This window comes from Mustela lutreola, chromosome 1, assembly GCF_030435805.1.
Source record: "Mustela lutreola isolate mMusLut2 chromosome 1, mMusLut2.pri, whole genome shotgun sequence".
Lineage (NCBI taxonomy): Eukaryota > Metazoa > Chordata > Mammalia > Carnivora > Mustelidae > Mustela > Mustela lutreola.
The window spans coordinates 59,929,091-59,942,680 of record NC_081290.1 but is presented as its reverse complement, the minus strand read 5'-3'; positions in this window follow the sequence as shown (position 1 = coordinate 59,942,680).

The window sequence follows — 13,590 nt, the reverse complement described above, 5'->3', positions numbered from 1 at the left end:
AGATGAGGGATATAGCAAATAGCATTGGACGCTTGCTTTGAGAAGCCCCTCCTGCCAGCAGCACAGAGAAAACAAGGATTACATTGAAAACAAACAGTCTGTGATAAGAGGTAAGAGAGCGAAAGCATTCATGGTTGGGCCAGGTGTGGACCCTGTGGAAGGGGGTAGACACAGTGGTCCTGAGGAGTTCACCTAAGAGGGCAGCCTGCAGGGGTAACGTGCTCTCAACTATGGGAAGGGTGATGGAAGGTGAGGGTTTGAGTTAAATTGTCAGTGACTATGAACTGAGTTAATGCCTTACATGAAAAAAACTGGAACTGAGAGCAATGGGTTAGACTCTTCACATAGTCCCCGATAAGACACAGCATAAAAGAAAGGATTATCCACATATTTTGAACATTTGAGGCAAATTAAAAATCTTTAGAGCTTTTTTTTTTTTCTTTATTTCTTTCCCTTAACTCTCCTCTCTTCACTTCCTCCTGCTCAGAAGGAACCCAAAACAGCAACTGATGATTAGAGAAGAAAAGTGAAAAAGACAGACACAAACTACAGACCCTTCCCCATTCCACACTTTCTGGTTTAAGTCAGGCCTAAGCTTTAGGAAGAAGAAAACTTTAAAATTAGGGGAGTAATCTATGGTTTGATATTATGTTGAGAGGGACTGCTTTTAAATATAATGGAGAAAAAAGAGACTATTTTTCATTACTTGAAAGTAGCCAGAAAACTTTTTATTTTGCTTTAATATCATTCAAGGTTGGAGAAAAGCAACTTCAGTAAATTGCTTAGGAAAGACACTGGTGAGAAAGAATAAACTGACACAGGACCAAGTCCAGCTTAAACAATATAAATTGTACATAAATAGAGTTTAAGTTCTAATTCCCTTTAGAAGACCCATGTTTAATAACAATAATGAAATTATCTTAAAGAAAGCAATGATTTTATTCAACCAAAAAAAAAAAAAAAAATCAATGAACTATTAAACGTCTAAGTGTTGGAAATTTAAAAAAAAAAAAAAATGAAATCACAGAAGTTTCCTTCCATAATTCCTAGCTAGTTGGTATATTATTTTTTATTTTTTTCCAGGCACATGAAGATAACTTGTGGGAAATGACTATTATTATTTTTCCATTGCTGCAATATTTGTACAAGAATGCATCCCATTTAGGCCTCCCTTCTTCTTCTTGGCATTATTTTTTTTTTTACCCATTTTATGGTTATCCATTTTTTTGATCAGCAACTATTTACTGTCCATCTACTTCTTAAAACCATGTACAAGAGATAAAAGAAGAAAGCCATAGCCCTTCTCCCCACTAAAAGTTCATTAAATGGTAAGGAAGATAAAACATCAGACAAATGCATCCATATAATTAAGTGAGATAAGTAGCTGGCACTATATATAGTGGAGGCTGCCTACCCAAGCCATGATGAATTGGGAGGAGGGGACTGTTCTGAGGTAAATTGTTAAGAACTAGGAGAAATGTATTCTAGGCAGAGAACTGGGAAAAGGGGGTCCTAAAAGAGAAGAACATTGTGGGTAAATACCTAAAGACAATATGGTGCATTCAAGGAAAGACACATGTCTCCTCTGGCTGCAGAGAAGTGCCTTTGGGTCCAAGATGGACATGAGAATAATAAGGTGTAAGAGCCAAATCTTGACTAGCCTTATCCTGAAGGTAATGAGGAGCCCCACGGTAACAAGATTCACCTTTCATGTTTGCATTTTTTTTTTAATTTTTAATTTTTTTATTTTTTATAAACATATATTTTTATTTTTTTTATTTTTTTTTCTTTTTTCTTTTTTTTTTTTTTAGACTTTAATTTTTTTTATTTTTTATAAACATATATTTTTATCCCCAGGGGTACAGGTCTGTGAATCACCAGGTTTACACACTTCACAGCACTCACCAAATCACATACCCTCCCCAATGTCCATAATCCCACCCCCTTCTCCCAAACCCCCTCCCCCCGGCAACCCTCAGTTTGTTTTGTGAGATTAAGAGTCACTTATGGTTTGTCTCCCTCCCAATCCCATCTTGTTTCATTTATTCTTCATGTTTGCATTTTCTTAAGTCAAAGTTACATTGAATCTCTAAGGCATCCCCTACCTAGTTGCCGCACAGCTTTCTGCTGCATGCCCTGAGGGGTATATTGTTTCTATAAGTCTCCCTTCTTTCCTAAGGTGTGGGCTGTCTGTCCTCATTGTCTAGTCCTTGGAAATTACAGTCAGTAATTCTGCAGAAGAGAGCCAAGGAAGTAGCTCTACAAGATTGACAATCATCTTCCTTTTCTCCATTTCCCTCTGTTCTTTTATAATTGCTCTAGGGACATTTTGTTACAAAAGGAAAAGAGATTTAGCAAGACAGGAGAGAAAGGAGACTCTAGTAGCCCCACCCCTTATCCACAGTTGTGCTTTTTAGGGTTTTAGTTACTTGCTGTGATCCTTCCTCTGACCTATCATCAGGATGTCAAAAGTAGCACAACACTGCAACACAATGCCTGTGTCCTTTTCCTCACTGTGTCTCTTCACATAGGCATTTTGTCACCTGACATCAACACAAAAAGAAGGGTGAAAACAGGACAATAAGATATTTTGAGAGGGAGAGAGAAAAACCACAGTCACATGACTTTTATTACAGTTATTGTTATAATTTTTTATCTTGTTATCAGGCATTGTTAATTTCCTACTGTGACTAATTTATAAATTAAATTTGATCAAAGGTATGCATATAGAGGGAAGAAAACAGTGTATATAGGGTTCAGTACTTTCTACACCATCAGACATCACTGGGGATCTTGGAATGAATCCCCCACAGATAAAGGGGAGCTACTGTAATTAAAGAGGGGATAAAAGAGACACCAAAAAATTTCAACTTGAGATTAAGATAACAGAAGTTGAAACTGAGAAAAGAGAAGAAAAATCAAGTAGAAAGAAGTGAGGGATAGTAACTGAGATTTGGCAGGTAATCAGTATAACATTTGTGGCCAGGTGGCTGGCAGAAAGAAAAGAATAAAGCAAGCCAGCAAAAGAAAGATTAATAAAGGGGTATAAATATAATGGTGGTAAAGAACATTTTATTACAATACATTATTAATTTATACTGCATTATTTAATACTTGGCCCATAGCATATATAGCACTTAGATACTGTTTCAGTGGATGTTATGGCTCCAACATAAAAGGGAAATCGGAGAATGTATATTTTGCCTTGTATCTACGAAGGTCAAATGAACACTGAGGTGAATAGTGTCGGCTAGTGCCTGAGTGCTCAGTGCTGATACGGAACACCCCTGTTTTCTCACCTCTTCTCTATAGTTACACACATGGGCTTCTCAGCAAATGTTCGTGGCTGGGGGTGAAATGATAAACGGGAAGCCACAAAGTAAATCAATGATAAATATGTAAATAGAACTCTGGACTCATGACTTGCATTTTTAATCATGGCTACATAAAGTTGTTCTCGCATTTTTAATCATGGCTACATAAAGTTGTTCTCATATGCATGAAATGTGGTAAAATCACTTGGGGGGGGGGGGACTTCTTCCTGCTTCCTCCTAATTCAGTACTTTAATCCAGGATACAGTTTCTCAACTATGGCACTGTAGACACTTAGGGCTAGGGATTTCTTACTTTGAGGAGGGTTTCTGTGAATTTTAGGATAGTAACAGCATCTCTGAGCCCTACCTACTAGATGCCAGCAGCACGACAACCAAAAATATCTCCAGATATTGCCAAATGTTCTCTGAGGGGTAAAATCACCCCCTACTGAAAATCAGCGGGCTTATAGGAATGGCAGTAGATCAGGCTGTCCCAGGAACCAGACCTAGTTCCAGAACTAGTGTGCAACTTGAGACAAGCCATTTTTCTTTCATGTCACTTCCTCATCTGTCTAGTGACAAACATTGTTTCACTGACCAAGCTCTACGCAGGTTCCCCAAACTCTTTTCCAACTACTCCTGACTTTTGGACACCTATGTTCCACTCTGCCTTGTTCAATTGCAGCAAGAATTCCAATGAGTCAGTTAAACCAGAGCTCACACCCTCAAGATCTGCTCATCTTCAGTGTCTGCTAGGGGTTCTTCACCCTCACTACTCCCGAGGCAACGTCTGATCACTCTGACATACTTCAGCAAGAATCCTGTTAGATCTCTTGAGCCAGAATCTCCCTACCCCTGAAATTTCCTCGTTAATTTTCCTTCACTCACCTCACCTTGCCACTTGACTATGAATTTCCCCTTGCATATGCTGCAAACTCATTGTAAAATTCCAACACAGATGTCCTCTTACCTACCATGATGAATAAAGTCTTCTAAGTTATGTTTTAACAGGGGCCATTGAATAACTCTTGACACTAGTGTTTTACATAAGATGCATTAGATGTGAATCTTAACTAAAGGAGAAGCAAAGTTAAGAAGATTGTCAAAACAGCTCAAGTCTGGAAAGATGCTGATCTATAGCAGTCATTGATGTAGAGAGCTTGGTGGAGACCAGGATCATGAATAAGAAAAAAAGTTATAGCTCGGAGGGTTGGGGTCTTAGAGAAAATAGGGAATAGCCAAGTGAATATGGAAGAAGAAGAATGAGGAGGAAGACTGATGGCAGTGGAGCCAGTGCAGAGAGGAATCAGATTTAGAGAAGGAAGACGAGAGAGAGAATATGATTCAGGTAAAACTAAGGTCAGGGCACCACACATTGTGGCCAGAGCAGCTTGTTTATGCAGAGCCTCACACCTGCTCTGAAGGTCGTCATGACAGGTGACAGAGGTACAGATTAGAGAATGCTCACCCCTAGTGTCTCAGAAGTCACACTTGCATTTTATGGTTGATTTCAAAAAGTATTTATTAAACTTAAGGCCCTGGCCTGGGCAATTGATTATCTCAGGTTTTTTTGTTTTTGTTTTTGATTTTTTCCTAACATCTGATTCCCTTATTTGCAAACATTGAGATTATTCCTTTTGAATACTCTGATATATCTGCAACAAGCTACAACAGATCTTGAATCATGGTAGGTTTCTAATAAAACCTATCTTATATCCTTTCTTACTCCTTTCTTGGGAAGCACAAATGTAAATAAAACACAATAGTTTCTTTTAGTAAAGAAGGAGGGTTGTGGAATGAAAGGGTTGTTAAGTGCTTTCCTAGCACACCAAACATCCAGTCTTCACACACTTGTGTGAAGTATTATTATCCTATGTTAATGGATAAAAAAAGTTAGATTCAAAGGGAGAAAATAAGTTATCTAATATAAATGTGAATAGTTACATGAGTTAAAAGTCACACTGCGTAGGTGACCTCAGAGTCCACACAGTTTCACACACACAGCATGTCTCTACTCTTAACATCTACCCTGGTAAAATCAAGAGGGTGAATGTTATTTGTAAAAAAAAAAAATAAACACATTATAAAAATACAAGATGCTATTATTACTTCAAAGTCAGGAAGAGGAAAACACAACTGACAGCTGGGAACAAAGTTGGCATCCCCAATATATCATATCTCAGAATTTTAGAGGAAGTTTTTGCTATTCTGTTAGCTGTGGGAGTAGCCAAATGATTCCAAAAACATGAAATGAAACAGGTATCAAGTATTTGGAAAGCCTCCAAACTTGGCAAAGGGATTGGCAAGTATTTTTAAATTCAGACTTTCATTCCAACTTTGCTAACTGAAGAATGTGGACAAGATTGCAACGGATGAAATATCACAATAGTTATTTTCTCTATTTAAAATGCAGAGAGTAATTTCTGAATCCATGATACTTTCACAAAAATCCAAGTCAACTATTCCTTCTAATAGATGGAAGCAATTACTTATTTCCTATGAATGAGAGAAATGCACTTGCATGAACAGGACAAAGTGCCCTATCAGGTGGTGAGAAGGAAAAAAAAATCTTTCTTCATTCATCATAGCTACTATAATATAACATTCTCTGAAAACTTCTTTTCTCTTTACCCAGAACAATCAAAAAATAATAATAATATAAAAAATGAAAAAGATAATCAGTGAGCCCTTTTTGCATGGAAATATTTGAAGCTCATATATCATAAGTCAAATGTTTGGTAGCTTCTATTGTCTTTCTTGGGAAAGAGGAAAAGTTGAATGAATCTGCCGTTGCCTAAAATCATGCCACTTTACATTGCCATATCTTAAGTCTTTGACATTTTATCAGTGCCATGCATTGGAGAAAAAAAAAAATGGTCCTTAATAGGATAGTATTTAAAATAAGAAGGCGCAACCTTGTCATTATTACCAGCACAATGGAAAGGCTCACTGGAATCAGCCATCCAAGCTATGGAAGGGAGTTGAAGTTAATTACATCACCTTAGACAATAAGTTGGTCTTTGTGGTTCCAGTTATCTCTGCACACAGTTGGCTCTATTTTTTTGTTGTTGTGTAATGTCCCATTAATCACAGTTACATTTGTTCCCTGCTGTGTGATTCATCATCCTTTCCCCCTGAAAGGACTTCCTTTCTCCAGGACTCAAGATAAACCACTAATTTAAAGTGGCAGTGGCCAACCTTGCCTATCACAATGCGTTTTTTGAATGAGGAGGGTCAATGGCAACATGCACAGACTCTAGGAGCTTGAGTCGATTCAAATTATCCCCCATGATTGGGTTCAGGCACTGGGACAGAGATCAGGTGTGACAATTACAGAATGAACTCTTGAAATGGAGCTGAAGGTGCATTTGCCTTTGGAACTTTTCCAAGCACGATTTATTTGAAAAAGATGACAAAGTGAAGTATGTGGAGAGGAAGCAGAGTGTAGTGCGGAAAACACTAGGCTCAATGTTGTATGCTCTAACTTTTGCTTTGAAAGAAAATATCGGTGTGACCTTGAGCAAGTCATTTCATCACTTTGGGTTTCATTGTCTTAATAAAAATAAAGAAACCAAGAACTTGGAACAGGTGACATGTCTCATTTGGTATTGAGAGGCTTCCTTTTGATAAGAATTTCAACGAAAGTATCATATAACACATTTTGAAATGTTTTTAAAGATTACAGATTATTATTTGGGGGATAAGTAGATTTCTTTTGTGAGTTACATCTCCTTCCATTTGTGGAGACCAGAATTCGACTTTCAATAATCTTGAGTCCCACAGGAGGAGGGAGTATCACTATGCAAGTCAGTGTTTATTTTATTTTCATCAGCTAGTTATCCTAACTTTGTCAAACAACTGCAAATCCTTCTTAAACTCTCTGGTTAATTATTTTATGCAATTTAGCAGCCAAAGGAAGAAACTGCTTGTCTGATTCCCTCCAAGGCATTCCTTGAGTTTGGGTACAAAGGGGCCTTTGCGTAACACAAGTTGCTAATCAAAAAAAAAAAAAAAAAAAAGCTAGACACCTGGACTATTGATGGGAAATTTGAAATTGCAAGTTTTCAAGCCAATTATTATTTTAAGATTAATACTTTCACATAAATATGATTTATAAATAATCATTTTTGTCATATCAATTCTTCCACTCATGATGAGGCATTGCAAAAATATCACCCCTCTAATTCTGTCCCCTGTGCTGATCTAGTTCACTCATTTGTTATGGTACAGACCACCATTTTCACTATGTTTCTTTCTACCTTAGTGCACTTCTTAAAAACAAGGTCTGGACATTATACCTTTGTGCAATCTCAGTTCTAGTATGGTTCCTAGACAGGGCATTTAATAAATGTTCCTGGCAAAAATGTGTTGTCCAAGGCAGTGTTGATAGAGAAGTACATATTTTGCAGCCCTCCAGCCCCTCCTTCAGGTCTTCAAAGAAGCTCCTAAATGTTACTTGTTTGATTTCAGGGAACTAATAATAGCTGCAATCATATATTGTCTAAGCTGTGCTCCGGGCCAAACGAACCTCATTTATAACTTCATAACATGTGCACAATCTAGCCACTCCCACCTCCCTTTTATATCTGTGAACGCTGAGGCTTGGAGATGCTAAATCAAGTGCACAGAAACATATACCCACTAGACAGTGGGTTGAGAACCACACCCAGGTTATTGGTTCCCTATGCCTGTGTACATTCCATTACTTAGTGCTTGCTAAACCATATTAACCGGTAGACTTACGATTACCTGGAATCAGAGACTTAATCTATGTGGATCTTTGAGGAAATCATTTGACACGACTCTTTCTTATAGCCAATATGTCAGGTACCATAAGTTTTTAAATTAAGAACTGATTAAGATGAAAGAGAACATGGGGAACGTTTACACCAAACAATAATAGGCTGCGTGCGGCATTTAAAAGCAAATCTGCACCTTCAGAAAGATCACTGCTTCTCAATTGGGACAATTTTGTGCCTCACAAGACATTTGGCAATGTCTGGGAGCATTTTTTTTAGTTATGGCAACTGGGGGAATGAATGCTTCTGGCATCCAGGGTGTAAAGCCAAAGATGCTGCTAAAATATTCTGTAATGCACAAGGCAGTGGATTATCTGGCCCAAAATGTCAACTTGTGCCAAAATGGAAAAAACCTGTCATAGTCAGATAGTAATGAACTAGAAAAAATAATTGGAGAAAATTGGGCTCATATTAAGAATAACAATAAAAGCTGTATATACAGAGAAAAATATAAGAAAAATGCACACTTGGAGGAGCTGAGTGTCTCAGTCGGTTAAGCATCTGCCTTAGGCTCAGGTCATGATCCCAGAATCCTGGGATCGAGCCCCATACCAGGTTCTTTGCTCAGCAGGGAGTCTGCTTCTCTCTCTCCCTGTGCTGCTCCCTCTGCTTATGCTTGCTTACTCTCCCTCTCTCCCTCTCTCTCCATCAAATTAATAAATAAAATATTAAAAAAAAAAGAAAATGCAGACTTCTTTTTGGAAAAAAAATATAATTTTTGCATAAGATGTAGTTATAAAAAAGAAATAAGGAAATGATGTATCTCATTCTAGGCTAGAGAAACTTAACATAATAGCCTCCTCTTATCTGTGGTTCCACTCCCTGTGTTTTCAGTGACCTGTGGTCAACTACCCTCCAGAAGCAGATGATCCTCCTTCTGACATAGAGTCAGAGAGTCAATAGTAGCCTACCATTACATCATAGTGCCTGCATTATTCCACTCACTTCATTGTCTCACATAGGCATTTTATCATATCATATCATTGCAAGAAGAAGGGTGAATACAGCATATTTTGAGAGAGATATCACATCATATAACTTTTATTACAATATATTGTTATAATTATTCTATTTGATTAATTATTGCTAACGTCTTACTATGTCTAATTTATAAATAAAACTTTGTCATACGTATATACGTACAGGAAAAAAACAGTATTACAGGGATGGTACTCTCCTCGGCTTCAGGGATCCACTGGGGGTCTTGGAACATACCTGCCATGAATAAAAGGGGACTACTGTAATGTAAATATGACAATTATCATTGAGATCCCATAATATTTTTTGCTGAAATAGTAAAATAGCAGGGCAGAAGTATGCATGGTAGCAAGGTTATTGTGCTAGGGATAGAATTTCTGGGATCTTGCAGAACATTGTAAAAACTTAAACTTTTCCCTTAATGAGAAAAGCCGACACAGAAAGATTTCAACAGGACTGATTATTTTCAAGTCTCTATTAGGCAACTATGTGGAAATTGTTCACGTGTCTACGTTGTGAAAGAAGCACTCAGGGTGGACCACAAGGACGTATTAGTGGGTGTATAAGCAGAATCTGTGAGAGATGGTGATCTTTATTCTCAGATAAGGACAATGAGGGTTTTATGGAAGAGAAGTCTGAGGTTAAAACTGTAGCAACATCACTTTGTGATGGGTTCTCTCTCAAGGTGGGGAGAAAAATTCGTCAGGAGTGATTTTAAGGTGTTGGTCTGAACACCTGCTGCAGTTTTGATTTGTCATTTGGTGACATGGGCATAACTGAGACAAGAGCAGATTTGAGTGCAGGTGGAAAAGAAACGTAGGTTTAGGGAACGTTAGCTTTAAATGTATTAGACATTGGATAGATGTCATAGACATTTAGACCATAGGCATGAAGTTCATGAGAGAAAGCGGGATTTGAGACCTACTTGGCGTCATTAAGGAGAGGGTGGCACATAAAATCATGCAATCAATGGGGTAATCTAGAAGAAATCTGATGACAAAGAGATCAAAGGGCTGAACCCTAAAACATTCTGCTGTTTAACGATCTGAGAAAAGAGAAAAATTTACTGAAAATTAGTGGCCCATGAGATTAGCAGACAAATTATTGAACCATAAAAATCAAAGTTTAAATAGTATATTTTATTACTTTCATTATAATTGATAAAACTCTTGCTAGCAATTAAACTACTTCCCAAGAGTAATAAAATATTTTAAATAAGCTTCAAAACTAAATACTATTTAAATAATTCACTATTTTAAAATCATATATGTGAAACATTCCCTAAAATGATAACTATTTCTGCTTGCATGTATTAGCAAAATCAAAAGAAAAGAAGAAAAAAAAAGCTGTAACCTGCAGAAGAGGAAATATTGAAAGTATTTTATTATACCAAGGTAATGATAACTGTCAAATAGTATTTTTCAAGAATATTAAATAATCTAGATGAATCCAAATAATATGGTAGTGGGGAGCAAAATAATGTACATAATATGACATAAATTTCATTAAATAAACTATAAATGCATATATATACATTTAAATTAAAATATACATAGAATGTTAGGTTATAAAGAAAGGGAAATTTGAGATGAAAACAAGGAAAATTTAACAGTAAAATTATTAATATGGGTGTCTTAAATTTTTCATATTTACATCTCTGGTATCTTACAAATTTTTGATGATCCGAATAAAATTTTATAAGAATTTTAATGTAACAACATTATAAGATAATAACATATACTCAGTCATACAATGTATTACTTGTGGTTTATTTTAAGTCTATAAAGATATTCATGCCATCAGCCTTAGATAATTCAAACTGTGTTCCAGTTAATGCCCCATCTTTTTTTTTTTTTTTTTTTTGCCCCATCTTTGAATAATCTCCTTATATTTCTAGTGTGGCACTCTGCTTATTGCCACCAGAGTTATAAAAGTTTCATGCGTCTTACACATTTTATGAAGAAATATTTCCTTAAGGGAGTTATTGCCCACACTTTGAGAAATGTTTTGAATGATGAAGTCACCCTTAGGGAATAAATACATAATGAAAGAGTAGAAATTGGTTTTGTATGCTGGCCACCAATACTTGGCTACATCAACTACTCAAGTCCTTCCACTTTGTACTGCTATAAAATTGTTTCATTGAAAAACAGTGGTCATTTTCCCACCCTTCCTTCCAAAAATAATTATTGTATTACTGATATGTGACAAGCACCAGTAGTTGTTGGTAATAAAACTGAATAAGATTTACTTTCTGCCTGCAGAAGAGAGACAAGCACACAGACAATTACAATACAGCATGTTAAGTGCTAGAATAGAGGCTTGGTATTAGAACATAGGTGCCTAAAGAGATTTAGGACAGAGGTGAGGGAGATCAAGAATACTTCTCTGAGGGTGTGATACCTCAGCAGAAACATGAAGGGCTGGTAGGAATTAGACAGAGATTATAATGAAGAGAATGGGCAGTGAGACAAGAGCAAGGAGAAAGTTTCAGGTGACAGACAACATGTCTCTATTATGCTCGTAAGAAAGTGTGTATCGTGCACAAGGGCAAGATGGCAGAAGCAGTCCACCCCACATCCAGACAATAAAGTTATACATTCTGAACAATGTTAGTGCAAAGAATTGTTGCAGTTATTACTGAGTTTTTAAAGCATATATGTGAGATTCCAATTGGTATATATTTGATATGTATCCTTTACTAAACATGCTATTTCTCATAGAGGTTAATTTGGATCATGCCAATTAATACCATCACCGGTATTTTTCAAAGAGCTGGAGCAAATAATCCTAAAATTTGTATGGAATCAGAAGAGACCCCGAATTGCTAAGGAAATGTTGAAAAATAAAAATAAAACTGATTTCAAGCTTTACTACAAAGCTGTGATCACCAAGACGGCATGGTACTGGCATAAAAACAGACACATAGACCATTGGAACAGAGTAGAGAGCCCAGATATGGACCCTCAACTCTACGGTCAAATAATCTTTGACAAAACAGGAAAAAATATACAGTAGAAAAAAGACAGTCTCTTCAATAAATGGTGCTGGGAAAACTGAAGAGCTATATGTAGAAGAATGAAACTCGACCATTCTCTTACACTGTACACCAAGATAAACTCAAAATGGATAAAAGACCTCAATGTGAGACAGGAATCCATCAGAATCCTAGAGGAGAACATAGGCAGTAACCTCTTCGATATCAGCCACAGCAACTTCTTTCAAGATATGTCTCCAAAGACAAAGGAAACAAAAGTGAAAATGAACTTTTGGGACTTCATCAAGATCAAAAGCTTCTGCACAGCAAAGGAAACAGTCAACAAAACAAAGAGGTAGCCCACGGAATGGGAGAAGATAATTGCAAATGACAGTACAGACAAAAGGTTGATATCCAGAATCTATAAAAACTTCTCAAACTCGAGACGAGTTTGAGCTCAGGTGGCTCAGTGGGTTAAAGCTTCTGCCTTCAGCTCAGGTCTTGATCCCAGGATCCTCGGATCAAGGCCTGCATCAGGCTCTCTGCTCAGCAGGGAGCCTGCTTTCCCCTCTCTCTCTGTCTGCAACTCTGCCTACTTCTGATCTCTGTCTGTCAAATAAAAAAAAAAAAAAACTTCTCAAACTCAACACACACAAAACAGACAATCATATTAAAAAATGGGCAGAAGATATGAACAGACACTTCTCCAATGAAGACATACTAATGACTATCAGACACATGAAAAAATGTTCATTATCACTAGCCATCAGGGAGATTGAAATTAAAACCACATTGAGATACCACCTTACACCAGTTAGAATGGCCAAAATTAGCAAGACAGGAAACAACATGTGTTGGAGGGGATGTGGAGAAAGGGAAACCCTCTTACACTGTTGGTGGCAATGCAAGTTGGTGCAGCCACTTTGGAGATCAGTGTGGAGATTCCTTAAGAAATTAAAAATAGAGCTTCCCTATGACCCTGCAATTGCACTCCTGGGTATTTACCCCAATGATACAGATGTAGTGAAAAGAAGGGCCATCTGTACCCCAATGTTTATAGCAGTAATGGCCATGATTGTCAAACTGTGGAAAGAACCAAGATGCCCTTCAACAGATGAATGGATAAGGAAGATGTGGTCCATATACACTATGGAGTATTATGCCTCCATCAGAAAGGATGAATACCCAACTTTTGTAGCAACATGGACAGGACTGAAAGAGATTATGCTGAGTGAGATAAGTCAAACAGAGAGAGTCAATTATCATATGGTTTCACTTATTTGTGGAGCATAACAAATAACATGGAGGGCCTAGGGAGATGGAGAGGAGAAAGCAGTGGAGGGAAATTGGAGAGGGACGTGAACCATGAGAGACTGTGGACTCTGAAAAACAATCTGAGGGCTTTGAAGGGGCAGGGTGTGGGAGGTTGGGGGAGCCAGGTGGTGGGTATTAAGGAGGGCACGTATTACATGGAGCACTGGGTGTGGTGCAAAAACAATGAATTCTGTTATGCTGAAAAGAA